Source organism: Pseudophryne corroboree, chromosome 9 (assembly GCF_028390025.1).
Source record: "Pseudophryne corroboree isolate aPseCor3 chromosome 9, aPseCor3.hap2, whole genome shotgun sequence".
In the NCBI taxonomy this organism is placed as follows: Eukaryota; Metazoa; Chordata; class Amphibia; order Anura; family Myobatrachidae; genus Pseudophryne; species Pseudophryne corroboree.
Window position 1 is genome coordinate 348,235,651 of NC_086452.1, and position 18,743 is coordinate 348,254,393.

The following is an 18,743-nucleotide window of genomic DNA, read 5'->3' on the forward strand; positions in this document are numbered from 1 at the left end:
GGATGTTCCGAGGTGGTTAACGTCCTTACCCCTACTTATTACAGCTTGACAAAGGCAACACACGGCTTGACAAATGTTGTCCGCATTTCTGTTGAAATACTTCCACACCGAAGAGCTGATTTTTTTGGTATTTTCACCAGGCATGTCAACGGCCATATTCCTCCCACGGACAACAGGTGTCTCCCCGGGTGCCTGACTTAAACAAACCACCTCACCATCAGAATCCTCCTTGTCAATTTCCTCCCCAGCGCCAGCAACACCCATATCCTCCTCATCCTGGTGTACTTCAACACTGACATCTTCAATCTGACTATCAGGAACTGGACTGCGGGTGCTCCTTCCAGCACTTGCAGGGGGCGTGCAAATGGTGGAAGGCGCATGCTATTCACGTCCAGTGTTGGGAAGGTCAGGCATCGCAACCGACACAATTGGACTCTCCTTGTGGATTTGGGATTTCGAAGAACGCACAGTTCTTTGCGGTGCTTTTGCCAGCTTGAGTCTTTTCATTTTTCTAGCGAGAGGCTGAGTGCTTCCATCCTCATGTGAAGCTGAACCACTAGCCATGAACATAGGCCAGGGCCTCAGCCGTTCCTTGCCACTCCGTGTGGTAAATGGCATATTGGCAAGTTTACGCTTCTCCTCCGACAATTTTATTTTAGATTTTGGAGTCCTTTTTTTACTGATATTTGGTGTTTTGGATTTTACATGCTCTGTACTATGACATTGGGCATCGGCCTTGGCAGACGACGTTGCTGGCATTTCATCGTCTCGGCCATGACTAGTGGCAGCAGCTTCAGCACGAGGTGGAAGTGGATCTTAATCTTTCCCTAATTTTGGAACCTCAACATTTTTGTTCTCCATATTTTAATAGGCACAACTAAAAGGCACCTCAGGTAAACAATGGAGATGGATGGATACTAGTATACTTATGGATGGACGAGCGACTGCCGACACAGAGGTAGCTACAGCCGTGGACTACCGTACTGTGTCTGCTGCTAATATAGACTGGATGATAATGAGATGAAATCAATATATATATATATATAATATCACACTAGTACTGCAGCCGGACAGGTAGATATATTTATTATGTAATGACTGATGACGGACCTGCTGGACACTGTCAGCTCAGCAGCACCGCAGACTGCTACAGTAAGCTACTATAGTAGTATGTATAAAGAAGAAAGAAAAAAAAAAAACACGGGTAGGTGGTATACAATTATGGATGGACGAGCGACTGCCGACACAGAGGTAGCTACAGCCGTGGACTACCGTACTGTGTCTGCTGCTAATATAAACTGGATGATAATGAGATGAAATCAATATATATATATATATATATAATATCACACTAGTACTGCAGCCGGACAGGTAGATATATTTATTATGTAATGACTGATGACGGACCTGCTGGACACTGTCAGCTCAGCAGCACCGCAGACTGCTACAGTGAGCTACTATAGTAGTATGTATAAAGAAGAAAGAAAAAAAAAAACCACGGGTAGGTGGTATACAATTATGGATGGACGAGCGACTGCCGACACAGAGGTAGCTACAGCCGTGGACTACCGTACTGTGTCTGCTGCTAATATAGACTGGATGATAATGAGATGAAATCAATATATATATATATATATATAATATCACTAGTACTGCAGCCGGACAGGTATATATATTTATTATGTAATGACTGATGACGGACCTGCTGGACACTGTCAGCTCAGCAGCACCGCAGACTGCTACAGTAAGCTACTATAGTAGTATGTATAAAGAAGAAGAAAGAAAAAAAAAAACGGGTAGGTGGTATACAATATTATATATATATTATATACAATTATATATATATATTATATATATTAAACTGGTGGTGATTATTAAACTGGTGGTCAGGTCACTGGTCACACTATCAGCAACTTGCAAGTAGTACTCCTAAGCAGACAATCACAATATATATTATACTGGTGGTCAGTGTGGTCACAATGGCAGTGTGGCACTCTGGCAGCAAAAGTGTGCACTGTACGTTATATGTACTCCTGAGTCCTGCTCTCAGACTCTAACTGCTCCCCACTGTCAGTGTCTCCCTTACAAGTCAGATATACATTATACAGTCACACTATCTATCTATCACTTCAGCAAGTAGTAGTACTCCTCCTAAAGTACTCCTCCTAATGCTCCCCAAAATTACTACTGTGTCTCTCTCTACTCTAGTCTCACTCTCTTCTCTATAAACGGAGAGGACGCCAGCCACGTCCTCTCCCTATGAATCTCAATGCACGTGTGAAAATGGCGGCGACGCGCGGCTCCTTATATAGAATCCGAGTCTCGCGATAGAATCCGAGCCTCGCGAGAATCCGACAGCGGGATGATGACGTTCGGGCGCGCTCGGGTCAACCGAGCAAGGCGGGAAGATCCGAGTCGCTCGGGCCCGTGTAAAAAAAAATGAAGTTCGGGCGGGTTCGGATTCCGAGGAACCGAACCCGCTCATCTCTACTTTAAAGAGGGACACACGCGCGGCGAAGCCGCGCGCGCTCCTGAAAAAGGGGCGTGGCCTATGGAAAAGGGACGTGGCTTCGCGGGTGGACCCGCGATCGCGAGCCACGCCCCCCGATTTCGTCACTGAGGGGGCATGCCCAGCGCTCCGTGAGCCGCTGGCATGCCCCCTCTCCCCCTGTCTGCACTGAATAGACGCTGTGCGCATGCGCACAGCGTCTATTCACCGCTGCTCTGCTAAGCAGGGCAGCGAGAGACAGAGCCTCCCAACTGTCCCCCCCACCGCGGGACACTGCGACCCGCGGGTGGGACAGCGGGACAGTCCCCAAAAAACGGGACTGTCCCGCGAAAATCGGGACAGTTGGGAGGTATGCCCAAACAGCACATCATGCAAAGAAGTAAAAGAGGTGCAATGAGGTAGCTGTATGACTAAGCTAAGCGACACAAGTGTGCGGCACAAACACCTGGCCCATCTAGGAGTGACACTGCAGTTGCTGGAATTTGCCCAGATGTAATACATGCACAATATTGGTGGCACAGGTAGTGTACCCCTAAACCACACACACACACACACACACACACACACACACACACACACACACACACACACACACACACTGCAAAGCCTGTAAAATTAATTTGGATAATAATAACCCTTTTATTTGGAGCTATTATAATATGCAGCACAGGTGAGCATACCCCTACACCACACAGGGCAAACCCTGTAAACATTTTATTTGGATTAAATGTTAATAACCCCTCTTTTTTGGAGTAAATAATATACAGCACAGGACACTACCACTTGTCTGATGCAGGACAACACAGCGACATTGTAAGGGACTTATTATACAGCAGCACTGGACATATGCACTGACATATGCACATATGCACTGACTGATGCACAGGACACTACCACTGGTCTGATGCAGGACAACACAGCGACACTGCAAGGGACTTATTATACAGCAGCACTGGACATATGGCAGCAGAGGACAACACCACTGTGACTGGTCACTGGACTGACTGATGCACAGGACACTACCACTGGTCTGATGCAGGACAACACAGCAACACTGTAAGGGATTTATACAGCAGCACTGGACATATGGCAGCAGAGGACACCATCACTGTGACTGGTCACTGCACTGACTGATGCACAGGACACTACCACTGGTCTGATGCAGGACAACACAGCGACACTGCAAGGGACTTATTATACAGCAGCACTGGACATATGGCAGCAGAGGACAACACCACTGTGACTGGTCACTGGACTGACTGATGCAGCTAAGACACTACACTGGACTGAGCAGCACAAGACAGCACTATAATCGCCACCCCACTTTCCCTCCCGCACAGACACTGAGGACGCAGACACGTCTTCTCACTACACTCTCCAGGACTGGAGTGAAAATGGCGGCAATGCGCGACTCCTTATATGGAATCCAAACCCCGTAAGAATCTGACAGCGGGATGATGACATTTTGCCTCGTTCTGGTTTCCGAGTCAGGCGGAAAAAACCGAGCCGGGCTCGGATCCGGGCTCGGATCCGGGCTCGGGTAGTGAAGTTCGGTAGGGTTCGGTTCTCTGAGAACCGAACCCGCTCATTTCTAATACATAGCTAAACATTAGTAATGCCCCCCTCATTATACCAGCATATGGGCACTCAATGTACCTGTAAGAGAGAGAAAAAAAGAGCAGAGAGGGGAAAGTGAAAGTAGAGGGGAGAAAAAATAAAAGGAAGGAGAAAAGGAGGGAGGGACAAAGAAAAAACATGTGGGCGGAGAGAAAAATAAGGAGAGAAAATTAAGGGGGGAGAGGGAAAGATAAATGAGATGGAATGGGGGGAAAGAGATAGACATGTAAAGAGTGGAAGTGCCAAAATAGAGGGTAGGGGAAAAGATGAGGGGAAACCAAATGCCTTTTTTTCTTGCTCAGAAATACCCCTCCCTTTGGAGCACCTGAATGATATCAATAAGCTAATTGAGCATCTACCAATATATATGTCTGTTGTGAGAGGCAGAGAGGTTCCTGCATTAGGAGGAGGTACAGGCCCTGACATGCCACATGGACAGAGGCGTAGCTAGGGTTTTTGGAGCCCAGGGCAAGATCAATAATGGCGCCCCCCCCCCCCCCCCCCCCCACACACACACACAAAAAAAAATACAAAAGGAAAGTATGTGCAGACGCCACCGGTGTCACTGTATATAAAGATGTCAGGGTGTGTATGTATAGATGTAGGTGCAATGGTTGAGGTTGAATTTTTGAAGGTGGAATGAGAGTGTAGATAGCAATTATGCACGCGCCAAAGGCGCGCACGCTCCGGAAAAAGGGCATGGTCACTCAAAAGGGGCGTGTCCTTCAGTGTAGTAGGACCCCTTATACTATCTAGTACTGGTGCCCCTTTCACATTATAGCACATGGTATAAGCCGAAATTCACATTACCCCACACGGGGGTAAATTTACTAAGATTCGTATTTTCCGGTTTGAGGTCAAAGTTCAATCACGAATGACATCGCAAGTGTAAATTTGCAACTTTTTGAATTTATTACGGCTAATTTACTAAGCTGTCGTATTCTGCATTTTCCGTTTTTCCGATGTCGATGTCATTCGTTTTTTTTGGCAGTGTTTTACGTGAGTGACTTGTAAAACACTGCCGACTTTAATACAATGAATCTCGGCCGGATCTGAGAGAAAAAATCAGTGTTAAATTTAAAAAAAAAATGCGTGGGGTCCCCCCTCCTAAGCAAAACCAGCCTCTGGCTCTTTGAGCCGGCCCTGGTTGCAAAAATATGGGGGGAAAAATGATAGAGGTTCCCCCATATTTCAACAACCAGCACCGGGCTCTGCGCCTGGTCCTGGTTCCAAAAATACGGGGGACAAAAAGCGTAGGGGTCCCCCGTATTTCTGAAACCAGCACCGGGCTCCACTAGCCAGATACATAATGCCACAGCCGGGGGACACTTTTATATAGCTCCCGGCGGCCCTGGCATTACATAACCAACTAGTCACCCCTGGCCGGGGTACCCTGGAGGAGTGTGGACCCCTTCAATCAAGGGGTCCCCCCCTCCAGCCACCCAAGGACCAGGGGTGAAGCCCGAGGCTGTCCCCCCCATCCATGGGCTGCGGATGGGAGGCTGATAGCCGTTGTGTAAAAAAATGATATTGTTTTTAGTAGCAGTACTACAGCTCCCAGCAAGCCTCCCCCGCAAGCTGGTACTTGGAGAACCACAAGTACCAGCATGCGGAGGAAAACCGGGCCCGCTGGTACCTGTAGTACTACTACTAAAAAAATACCCCAATAAAAACATAAGACACACACCTTGAAAGTATAACTTTAATACATACATACAAACCTCCATATACACATACTTACCTTATGTTCACACGAGGGTCGGTCCTCTTCTCCATGTAGAATCCATGGTGTACCTGTGGAAAAAATTATACTCACATACTCCAGTGTAGAAGCATCTTCTTCTTGTAATCCATTTGTAATCCGCGGCTTTAACGAGCTGTACTCCAGGCGGTCCCTGTACCAACGGAATTTATATTGTGCACAATCCGGGAGCTGGGAGCCGCGGCAGATGGGTGCATGCGTTAATGCACTACATCTCTAGATCAATATATACTTATCCATCACCACTATAATATTATTGAGAAGCATTCATAAGGATAGTATATAACGTGTCACAAAATATGTAGCCGCCATATGTATTGTCAACATTTTTACTAACTATAAAAACTTAGTTTGAGTGCCAAATATCAGCTACTGTATGGGACAAAGTTCCATTATTTAGAATGGGAATGACACTTGGACCCCTGACTATTTGTGTCTGTATATAGCTATAAGCCACGACCAGCAGGTTTAAGCTGGGGTACGTGACAGAAGGGTAACACACTATCTCTGTTTTTCATATTATTATATGATAAAACGCACTGCAGCAATAAACCACAGCTATACTTTTCTAGCTGGCGAGATTTAAGATCAAGGTGCGACTGCAGATACACATCCAAAAAACATATCTGTCATATCCTCTTAATCAACATAATTTTTCAGATAAAGTGTGGATGTGGGAATAAAAGTCATGATCAGGGGATATAAGTTACCTTAAAGCTCATTGCTGTCATTAAGGGTTTATTTTAAACCGGCAAGACTCCTGAATAAATGACAGGGAACATATGTTATCCACAGAATATACATGACATGAACTAAGTTTACGAATATAAGCATGCAAAAATAGCATGTATTTTCAATCAAATTAGGTTAGTAGTGCCAATTATTTGCGACCATCATCAGCATCACCACAATTGGCACGATATCATATTCGTAGTATAACCAATTGATCAGGTGATTTCATACAAAGGTTGACAATACAGTAGAATATAAAATTATATTAAAAATTGTCTATTTTACTTATTAGGGGGCTATAAAGGACAACTCTATGAGATAGATATCCACGATAAGCAAGATAAATTACATGTACCAGATGGGACATGAAATTGTCTGATTATTACACTTGGGAATAGTGGTGCGCACACTACCAAGAATGAGAGAGATTGTCAATTAAGAATGATTACCCAGTCCTAAATAGTGGAATCAGCTTTCTCATAGAGGTACATGTAAAGGATACTATTGTTTCCATTAGGATACTAAGGAAAAGATTATTGCAACAAATATGGATACATTCTAAACACTTGAGAGAGTGAAGAATGAAAAGGCAGCAGTGACTGAATTTTTAATTTCACTTTAGTTTATTAATTTTTACACTTGTTTTCACTTGCACAATATTTTCGCAGATGTTTTAAGATAACAAATAAAAGGTATATTTTAGTATTAGTGGTCAAATATCACTGTTGATATTTGACTTTAAGTATATTGTCACAAAATCTGTGTGTGCCCATACAAGGGAATACTTCTCTCTTCCGGTCTTTATATGTATACAATTTATTCCCAGGAGCACCTCCCATATAACTCAACAGATAGATAATCAATGAGATTTAAATACATGGGAAAGGATTTTATGTGACTTACTGACACTTATTGATTAGTATATAAATATATATGTCTGTGCGACCCTCTCTCCCTTTTTCGGGTGACCGAAAGTAACCTCACCGCTGACCACAAAGTTCCCACCATTGGTTACAATGGAGCGCATAGGCGCTACATTGTAACACTGCCGTGTGCCGCCTGTCATACAGTACAGGAGCACACAGCCAATCAGGAGGGTGCCACAACGTGGCGCTCCCTGATTGGCTGAAGAAACCCTCTTAGACATAAGTCAGAGGGGGTTTCTGGCATTCGGGGAAAGGGGTCCCATGTGAAAACATGGGGCCCCTTTCAGTGCGAGGTCGGGTGTCCGTTTTTTTATTTTGACAAGTACCTGGATTACAAATGGATTACAAGAAGAAGATACTTCTATACCAGCTGTTGAGGACGTGCTGTGCTGCTGAGAGACGCCCGCGGCAGCATCCCCACCATTAGGCGGCATCGGTTAGTTTCCTCCATCTCCCGCCTGACCCCTGATGACTATCCTGGGGCTCTTCATCATTTGGAGGCATTCGGCGGGTCTCTGCTTGCTGTGCAGTGCAGCAGTTGGCTTCTTGTGACTATTCCAGTCCCTGGCTGTTATTCCCTGGGGGACCCTTCGTGGATATAGATCTGTGGCTCATGCAGCTACGGGAGTGCCCTGTTAGTGGCAAATGTTTAGGCATGTTCTGCTGTTCCACCTAACCGAGTGGCTCTACGTTGACGACACACTGTGTCACGCTGGTTCCGACTCCGAGCGCAGCTTACTTAACACCTACACATTTTGGACTTGTTCTGGCCTTGCACCCGCTATACTGGTGACGTCCTCGTTGCATTCCTGCTGGAACTTCTGGTGCCTGTTGAACAAAACTCCCATGACTAATTTCTGCTTCCTGCCTGTTCAGCACACTGGATACAGTCTCTGATTTTCCTTGCAGGTACTAATACTGTCTGTCTTTACCCCCCTAATCTTCTAACTAACACCCCTCTCTTTCAGGCCACCCAACTCTTTTGTTCCTCCCCACCATGTATTTTACCCTTATCCCCCTCTTTTACCTCCTATCCACCCTCCTCCTCGGTATCCTTCCTCTGCTGCCACCCCTGCTGCTCCTTTGTTACTTTTCATTACCTACTGTTGCCCTAAGTTGAACATACTCAGTGATGGGTCATTGCTACTCTGTGAAAAAGTGCTAAGCTCCTCTGTTCCCTCACCACCTTGTATCTTGGAAAGACCGGAGCTGTACTCTTTTTGTGATTGCATTGCATACTATTGCATCTTTATTTTACTTATAGTGGTTTATGATATTTTTATGAAATAGCTGCCTATTTTGCTCTGAACTCTAACTAGGTCTTACAGTAGGTGGTCGGAGGGAAATCCACTTACTCTACCATTGCTGCATTACGGATGGACACAGGAAAACCCCGCTGTATGGTAGCTTATTTGTATGTTTTCTCTGTCAGTGGTACTGTCGTACAGGCACATTACTAATTTTCAGTATAGATGCGACTATAATCCTGGTGCCTAAAACACCGTCTCTGGTCTATTACCATTATTTGATTACACTTTGGTAGGTATATTATCGTATTATGTTTGACTAATTAGGAGTCCTTTCTGTTTGATATTTTTTACGTCTTCAACATACTTTTGGTATATACTTCCAGACTCAATTTTTCACTGTATAACTTAAAGTAATGGAACCTAACATGTGTCCGAAAATGATTTAGTTCTTGTTTTATGGGGAAACCATAGCACACCACTTAACTTTATTTAACCCGATACTCTGACTCTCTGGTGAGCGTATATTGCCGTTCTCCAATTTTCATTTTTCATAAGTTCCCTGGTTCATGGACAAATTCTTGCACGCACCCACTTATACTCGCTCCTCACAGAAAAAATCTTCAGAGACCATGGTTAAAAATAAACCCCAGAAATCTGGAGGCTCTTCACCCCCAAATAATTCTCAATTGGTCCACCTGCCTGATAAAATGCGGCCTATGCCCCAGGCGGATACCTCCACGTCTATTTCCCAAACTTCAAAAGAAATCCTCTCGATCCTTATGCCCCACATAGACATACGGTTGGACGTTCAAAGAATCGTTTCAGTCGACTCTTAGAGAAGTAGCCTTCAACACTTCTAGAATCTCAGAACTGGAGCAGAGGATGAGTGATGTGGAGGACTCTGCCCAGTTGACCCAAACCTCCCAAGAATCCTCAACTACTGTGATCAGGGAACTCCAAGACAATTTGGAGGACCTTGAAAACAGGAATCGTATAAACAATCTCTGATTCACTGGCATTCCAGAATATATTAAGCCAGCCGCTCTCAGTGATTTCCTAACTGATACTATTCTACCCGCTTTAAAAATTACAGATTCAATCGAATTCCCGCAAATTGAATGAGCCCACAGAGTGGGAATGGAAAGGGAGGGCTCAAACCACTGCTCTAGACGGTCATAGCCCGATATCTGGACTACCGCACTAAGGAACTGATACTGAGAGTATATAAAAAATTGGACCAATTTGTGGTTAATGATATCCGCATTTTGATCTTTTCAGCTGCAGTTACTCAGAAACGGAGATCTTTCTCCCCAGTGTGCAGATTTTTGATTGACTCACAAAAACGTTTTGTGCTCCTTTATCCGGCCAAACTTAGAGTTACGGATAATGGGCACACTTACACCTTTGATGACCCTGAAGTAGCTCGTAGACATTTTATGCCTCGGCCTAGTCCCCATAGCTCACCAGCACTGTCCTCTAATAGGTCCCCACACTGATTGAGATTACAAAGTTTGATTTACATTGCTATCTATACCTGTCATATCGCTATGTCCCCCCCCCCCCTTTTTTTCTATGTGTGGGAGTTTAAGTTCTGTTTGGACGACTTCAACGTTACACCTGAAGTACTCCATGGTTACTCAGGTTAAGGAAAATTTGAAAATGACATTGAAGCAGTCTATTTTGCTTGTTTGTATTGCTATGTTTTATGTGTTTAAGATTTTCCTTTCCTTTCGATAAGTACACATCTAGTTTGCTACATTTGATACGCATGTGCTGTGGATGTCCAGAGCCGTGGCCAACTCTCAATGGATGTCTCCAACTCGCTTGGATGGGAGTCCCCTACCATTCTGTTTAAAACTTTCTATATGTAATGTGACGAAAACAGGGGTCAGATAATGACACAACAAACGGGTCCTCTTCACTACTCTGCCTCTTCCAACTCAATCAAATGTGTTTCTTGGAACACTGGGGGTCTAAACTCAAAGAGTTCTAGCTCACTTAAAAAGATCCAACCCTGAAATACTTCTCTTGCAAGAGACACATTGGGAAATTGGAGACAGCTCATCCCTGCGGGCAAATTGGCTGGGTTAATGTTATTCAGCTTCGTACACTAAAAAAAACAGAGGTGTAGCTATACTATTTTCTAGACGCATGTCTTACTCGATTTTGGACATGGTCCAAGATCCAGGTGGGAGATTCTTGCTCCTGGACATTAAAATAGGAGACGTCCCATACACTATTTTAAACCTATACGCTCCCAACACTCAGGTATCTGAATTCATGGACAAAGTATCCCTTCTTTTAAACCAACGTGAAACTTTCACTTTAATAATTGGTGGGGATTTCAATACAGTAAAAGATCCACTTCTTGATAAATCCCAAACCCCATCTAATCCAAACTCCTCAGCCTGGACTGCACTACCTAAATTCATGTTACAATCACATGTCACTGATGTATGGAGGCTTTTTCACCCAACAGATATGACATTTACTTTCTTTTCCAGAGTCCATCATTCCACGTCGCGAATTGATTATTTTCAAGTGGCCGACAATTTAGTCACAGATGTGGACTCAGCTAATATAAGAGATATTGTCATATCTGACCATGCTCCTATTGAGTTCTCTTTTAAATTACCCCCTCAAGTTTTCAGCATCGTACCTGGAAATTCCCGACATACTTATTCCAATCGGAACATTTTTGGAAATATCTACAACACCACTGGCAGGACTACGTAGACAACAATATCTCTCACTGGGATACTCAAGTCCTTTTTTGGGAGGCTTCCAAATCTGTAATACATGGTCACATAATTTCGTATATCTCCAATCGCAATAAAGTTCAAAGGGAACATTACGATTCTCTTCAGAAGGACGTACAAAACTCATTTTCTGCCTATTTAACTAATGCATCTGAAGAGAAGCTCGTCATATATAAACATGCAAAATCTTTATTAGAAAATTTTCTATTATCTCAGGCTCAATTGCATTTGGACTATACGAAAAATAGATATTATAAATAGGGTGCACGCACTGGTCGTCTATTAGCCTCTTTAACAAAAACCTATTAACGACAAAATCATATAGTCTCCATTAAGCTGAGTGACAGTCCCCCCCCTCCTTGACTAAAACCTCAGATATCGCCTCGGCTTTTTGTAAATACTATACTGACTTATATTCAGCAATGCCCTCGAATAAATCATCCACTGACTCCTTACTGAAAGCAGCCAAATTGCCCAAATTAACTTCTGAACAAATTACTATTAGATGCAGATATCACTGAATTAGAAATAAGTTCAGCAATAACATCTTTGCAAACTTGCAAAACTCCTGGACCTGATGGGTTCTCAGGGGAATACTTTAAATTACTGAAGACTGACATTCTTCCCACATTACTGGAACTCTATTGGTCAATATATAAAAAGTCTCCTATTTACTCTTCATTCAATGTTGCTTTTACCACTCCAATTCCAAAACCAGACTGTGACCCACTCTTACTGAGCTCTTACCGCACTATAACTCTACTCAATGTAGATTTCAAAATTGTATCCAAAATTATTTCCACTAAATTACAATCGTTCGCTACCTCAATCTTCTCTTCACACCGACTAGGATTTATTAGTGGACGACAGTCGGTGAAGGGTATCCGCACTGCGATCGCAGCAATTTTAGCTGCCAATAATCACCCAATGACCCCAAACATGCTTCTGAGTCTCGATGCACAAAAAGCTTTTGACACAGTATCATGGCCCTTCTTGTTTAATGTATTGTCTCAACGTGACTTTGGCCCAAATTTTATTAATTGAATTTGATTATTTTATACTTCCACGACCACCTGCATGGGCTACACACTTACCCGTGAAATGGACCAAAAAGCAAATCTCTTATCTAGGCATACATCTCCCCAAAAATATTAATGACTTATACGACATGAACATGAAGAAAGTAATCCTAAAAATTTCTGCTGACTTAAAGAGGATGAGCTGTCTCCAATTATCATACTTAGGTAGAGCTAATCTGTTACGCATGGTATACTTCCCCAAACGCTTATATCTACTACAGGTTCTACCAGTATTGCTATCTCAAAGAGATCTTAAAGAAATTATCTTAATTTTCCGTAACTTTATTTGGAATAATAGACGTGCTAGAATCGGTATGTTCAAACTTTGCCAAAAGAAACTTAATGGTGGAATTGGATTCCCAGACGTCTTATTGTATAGCCATGCCGCACATATCCGTTATCTTAAAGATTGGTTGACCAACGATCAAACTTACGCCAACTACCTTGTGGAACAAAACTTTATACCAAAAATCTCCCTACACTTAGCAGACACTGATGTTCCTACGGAACTGTTGAATAATCCTCTATTAATGACTACACGTAAAGTATGGCTGATACTCAGACATAATTATAAAATTCATCAACACTACACTATCCATCTCCCTCTTTTAAGAAGCCCACAATTCCAAAATGGGGAGGCTGCCCAACCGTTTATTTGATGGGCCTCGGAAGGGCTATCAAGCATTGATCAACCCTACATGCCATAAACCTCTTTTGTATTCGGAAGCATCCGCAAAATTTAACAGTATAGTTCCTCACAGGATGGCGTTCTTACAAGAGCAACATTATGTGAACAAAGTTATACAACAGATCCCACTGAACGACTGGGATAATCTCCAAGATAACTTCTTATTAAAACCTCCTTTGTGGGGCTATCTCTTCATATTACAAATTTCTTCACCAGGACATTGATTATTCCTTGATAAAATCAGGTATGACTAAATGGTTGGAATATTTCCCCTCTTTAACAATTGATGACCTCTTGAAAATGCTATTTGTCTCGACCACTACATTTCCAGCATCAAAATATACAGAGATGTATTATAACATATTTCATCGCACATACATTTCTCCTCATAGAGGTTGTACCATTGGTCTATTAGCTGATTCCTCTTGCCCCAAGTGTAGACACCCTTCCGCTGACTTATATCACTGCCTTTGAACTTCTCCACTACTAAAGAGGTTTTGGTTACAGGTTTGGAAGTTTTCTGTAGATCATTTGGTCAATTACGCTCCTTTTACCCCTGAATGAGCAGTTTTCGGTATACTCCCTAAAGGTTCTAGAGCCCCCAAAGCAGTTAAAAAACTTTTATTGGCAATTTCTTCGTGACCCAAAAATCCATTCTACAACTATGGATACAAAGCTCGATCCCAACCTTAGAGATGTTCAAAGAAAAATGATTTTTCATATTCCACATGAACTGGCTGGAAGCCTCTCTTCATAAAGAATCTGATACGGAAAAGTTCTTTGACACTTGGGAAAGTTTCATTGATACTCTCCCTATTTCTACCAAAGAAGCGATTACACGATGCTTCCACAATAATTTATAGTATGAAACAAGAGTCTACCTGCGAGATCCCCCAGTGTTGTTATAGTCCACTACCTTGGAAAACTATTGGCCGCGGCTCTGGTTACTGTTACTGTTCTTGTGTAGCTCATGTCCACTTACTGTCTTTATGTACTGATGTTTTGATCTGTATCTGTTACCATTAAGTGAACCATCTTGTTGTTTCTTCCAGATGATGTGTGATTTGTTATCATTGCATCGACTTATCCACACTATTTTTTGTTATAAGATATCTTGTCGATTGTTATCTACTTTTCTGCTTCAATAAAAGAAATGTTTAAAAAAAAAAAATCTGGTACCCCTGAAAAGAGGGGACCCTCAGCTATCAGCCTAGGGCCCTTATACTCCTGGGGCACTTGGTCAAGAACACATTGAGCCCATAAGAAAAGACGGCCCTGCTACTGTATATGCCATCTTTACAGAAACCAACCTCCATTACTATAGCTTTATACAAAGTAGAGATGTGCGGCGGGCACTTTTTGTGTTTTGGTTTTGGTTCTGGTTCCATCCTCATGTTTTGGATCTGGATTGGTTTTGCCAAAACCACCCTTTCGTGTTTTGGTTTTGGATCTGGATGATTTTAGAAAAAACATAAAAACAGCTAAAATCACAGAATTTGGGGATAATTTTGATCCTACGGTATTATTAACCTCAATAACATTAATTTCCACTCATTTCCAGTCTATTCTGAACACCTCACACCTCACAATATTGTTTTTAGGCCAAAAGGTTGCACCGAGGTGGCTGTATGACTAAGCTAAGCGACATAAGTGTGCGGCACAAACACCTGGCCCATCTAGGAGTGGCACTGCAGTGGCAGACAGGATGGCAGATTTAAAAACTAGGCCCCAAACAGCACATCATGCAAAGAAGAAAAAGAGATCCAATGAGGTAGCTGTATGACTAAGCTAAGCGACACAAGTGTGCGGCACAAACACCTGGCTCATCAAGGAGTGACACTGCAGTTGCAGACCGGATGGCACTTAAAAAACAAGGCCCCAAACCATACCTCCCAACTTTGTGCTGCTTTAAAGTAGAGATGTGCACTTGAAATTTTTCGGGTTTTGTGTTTTGGTTTTGGGTTCGGTTCCGCGGCCGTGTTTTGGGTTCGACCGTGTTTTGGCAAAACCTCACCGAATTTTTTTTGTCGGATTCGGGTGTGTTTTGGATTCGGGTGTTTTTTTCAAAAAACCCTAAAAAACAGCTTAAATCATAGAATTTGGGGGTCATTTTGATCCCAAAGTATTATTAACCTCAAAAACCATAATTTCCACTCATTTTCAGTCTATTCTGAATACCTCACACCTCACAAGGGCCCTCATTCCGAGTTGTTCGCTCGGTAAAAATCTTCGCATCGCAGCGATTTTCCGCTTAATGCGCATGCGCAATGTCCGCACTGCGACTGCGCCAAGTAAATTTGCTATGCACTTAGTAATTTTACTCACGGCTTTTTCATCGTTCTGGCGATCGTAATGTGATTGACAGGAAATGGGTGTTACTGGGCGGAAACAGGCCGTTTTATGGGCGTGTGGGAAAAAACGCTACCGTTTCCGGAAAAAACGCAGGAGTGGCCGGAGAAACGGAGGAGTGTCTGGGCGAACGCTGGGTGTGTTTGTGACGTCAAACCAGGAACGACAAGCAGTGAAATGATCGCAGATGCCGAGTAAGTCTGGAGCTACTCTGAAACTGCTACGAGGTGTGTAATCGCAATATTGCGAATACATCGTTCGCAATTTTAAGATGCTAAGATTCACTCCCAGTAGGCGGCGGCTTAGCATGAGCAAATCTGCTAAAATTCACTTGCGAGCGAACAACTCGGAATGAGGGCCAATATTATTTTTAGTCCTAAAATTTGCACCAAGGTCGCTGGATGACTAAGCTAAGCGACCCTAGTGGCCGACACAAACACCGGGCCCATCTAGGAGTGGCACTGCAGTGTCACGCAGGATGGCCCTTCCAAAAAACACTCCCCAAACAGCACATGACGCAAAGAAAAAAAGAGGCGCAATGAGGTAGCTGTGTGAGTAAGATAAGCGACCCTAGTGGCCGACACAAATACCGGGCCCATCTAGGAGTGGCACTGCAGTGTCACGCAGGATGGCCCTTCCAAAAAACACTCCCCAAACAGCACATGACGCAAAGAAAAAAAGAGGCGCAATGAGGTAGCTGTGTGAGTAAGATAAGCGACCCTAGTGGCCGACACAAACACCGGGCCCATCTAGGAGTGGCACTGCAGTGTCACGCAGGATGGCCCTTCCAAAAAACACTCCCCAAACAGCACATGACGCAAAGAAAAAAAGAGGCGCAATGAGGTAGCTGTGTGAGTAAGATAAGCGACCCTAGTGGCCGACACAAACACCGGGCCCATCTAGGAGTGGCACTGCAGTGTCACGCAGGATGGCCCTTCCAAAAAACACTCCCCAAACAGCACATGACGCAAAGAAAAAAAGAGGCGCAATGAGGTAGCTGTGTGAGTAAGATAAGCGACCCTAGTGGCCGACACAAACACCGGGCCCATCTAGGAGTGGCACTGCAGTGTCACGCAGGATGGCCCTTCCAAAAAACACTCCCCAAACAGCACATGACGCAAAGAAAAAAAGAGGCGCAATGAGGTAGCTGTGTGAGTAAGATAAGCGACCCTAGTGGCCGACACAAACACCTGGCCCATCTAGGAGTGGCACTGCAGTGTCACGCAGGATGGCCCTTCCAAAAAACACTCCCCAAACAGCACATGACGCAAAGAAAAAAAGAGGCGCAATGAGGTAGCTGTGTGAGTAAGATAAGCGACCCTAGTGGCCGACACAAACACCGGGCCCATCTAGGAGTGGCACTGCAGTGTCACGCAGGATGGCCCTTCCAAAAAACACTCCCCAAACAGCACATGACGCAAAGAAAAAAAGAGGCGCAATGAGGTAGCTGTGTGAGTAAGATAAGCGACCCTAGTGGCCGACACAAACACCTGGCCCATCTAGGAGTGGCACTGCAGTGTCACGCAGGATGGCCCTTCCAAAAAACACTCCCCAAACAGCACATGACGCAAAGAAAAAAAGAGGCGCAATGAGGTAGCTGTGTGAGTAAGATAAGCGACCCTAGTGGCCGACACAAACACCGGGCCCATCTAGGAGTGGCACTGCAGTGTCACGCAGGATGGCCCTTCCAAAAAACACTCCCCAAACAGCACATGACGCAAAGAAAAAAAGAGGCGCAATGAGGTAGCTGTGTGAGTAAGATAAGCGACCCTAGTGGCTGACACAAACACCGGGCCCATCTAGGAGTGGCACTGCAGTGTCACGCAGGATGGCCCTTCCAAAAAACACTCCCCAAACAGCACATGACGCAAAGAAAAAAAGAGGCGCAATGAGGTAGCTGTGTGAGTAAGATAAGCGACCCTAGTGGCCGACACAAACACCGGGCCCATCTAGGAGTGGCACTGCAGTGTCACGCAGGATGGCCCTTCCAAAAAACACTCCCCAAACAGCACATGACGCAAAGAAAAAAAGAGGCGCAATGAGGTAGCTGTGTGAGTAAGATAAGCGACCCTAGTGGCCGACACAAACACCAGGCCCATCTAGGAGTGGCACTGCAGTGTCACGCAGGATGGCCCTTCCAAAAAACACTCCCCAAACAGCACATGACGCAAAGAAAAAAAGAGGCGCAATGAGGTAGCTGTGTGAGTAAGATAAGCGACCCTAGTGGCCGACACAAACACCTGGCCCATCTAGGAGTGGCACTGCAGTGTCACGCAGGATGGCCCTTTCCAAAAAACACTCCCCAAACAGCACATGACGCAAAGAAAAAAAGAGGCGCAATGAGGTAGCTGTGTGAGTAAGATTAGCGACCCTAGTGGCCGACACAAACACCGGGCCCATCTAGGAGTGGCACTGCAGTGTCACGCAGGATGGCCCTTCCAAAAAACACTCCCCAAACAGCACATGACGCAAAGAAAAAAAGAGGCGCAATGAGGTAGCTGTGTGAGTAAGATAAGCGACCCTAGTGGCCGACACAAACACCTGGCCCATCTAGGAGTGGCACTGCAGTGTCACGCAGGATGGCCCTTCCAAAAAACACTCCCCAAACAGCACATGACGCAAAGAAAAAAAGAGGCGCAATGAGGTAGCTGTGTGAGTAAGATAAGCGACCCTAGTGGCCGACACAAACACCTGGCCCATCTAGGAGTGGCACTGCAGTGTCACGCAGGATGGCCCTGCCAAAAAACACTCCCCAAACAGCACATGACGCAAAGAAAAATTAAGGAAAAAAGAGGTGCAAGATGGAATTGTCCTTGGGCCCTCCCACCCACCCTTATGTTGTATAAACAGGACATGCACACTTTAACCAACCCATCATTTCAGTGACAGGGTCTGCCACACGACTGTGACTGAAATGACGGGTTGGTTTGGACCCCCACCAAAAAAGAAGCAATTAATCTCTCCTTGCACAAACTGGCTCTACAGAGGCAAGATGTCCACCTCATCATCATCCTCCGATATATCACCGTGTACATCCCCCTCCTCACAGATTATCAATTCGTCCCCACTGGA

The 18,743-nt window shown here is 44.4% G+C and overlaps 1 protein-coding gene across 4 annotated transcripts in view; it reads right to left on the reverse strand.

Annotated features, from left to right (window-relative positions):
- The window catches only part of CYTH4 (cytohesin 4), a 310,041-nt gene that overhangs the window by 230,789 nt on the left and 60,509 nt on the right, over positions 1-18,743 (reverse strand). Inside the window, exon 1 of one of the 4 annotated variants that reach the window (XM_063940649.1) lies at positions 6,599-6,626. The exons of the other annotated variants lie outside the window; for them this stretch is intronic. The gene's annotated coding sequence lies outside the window, so the exon portion shown is untranslated. Of the gene's footprint in view, positions 1-6,598; positions 6,627-18,743 lie in introns of those variants that run through there. 4 annotated transcript variants of the gene reach the window in all.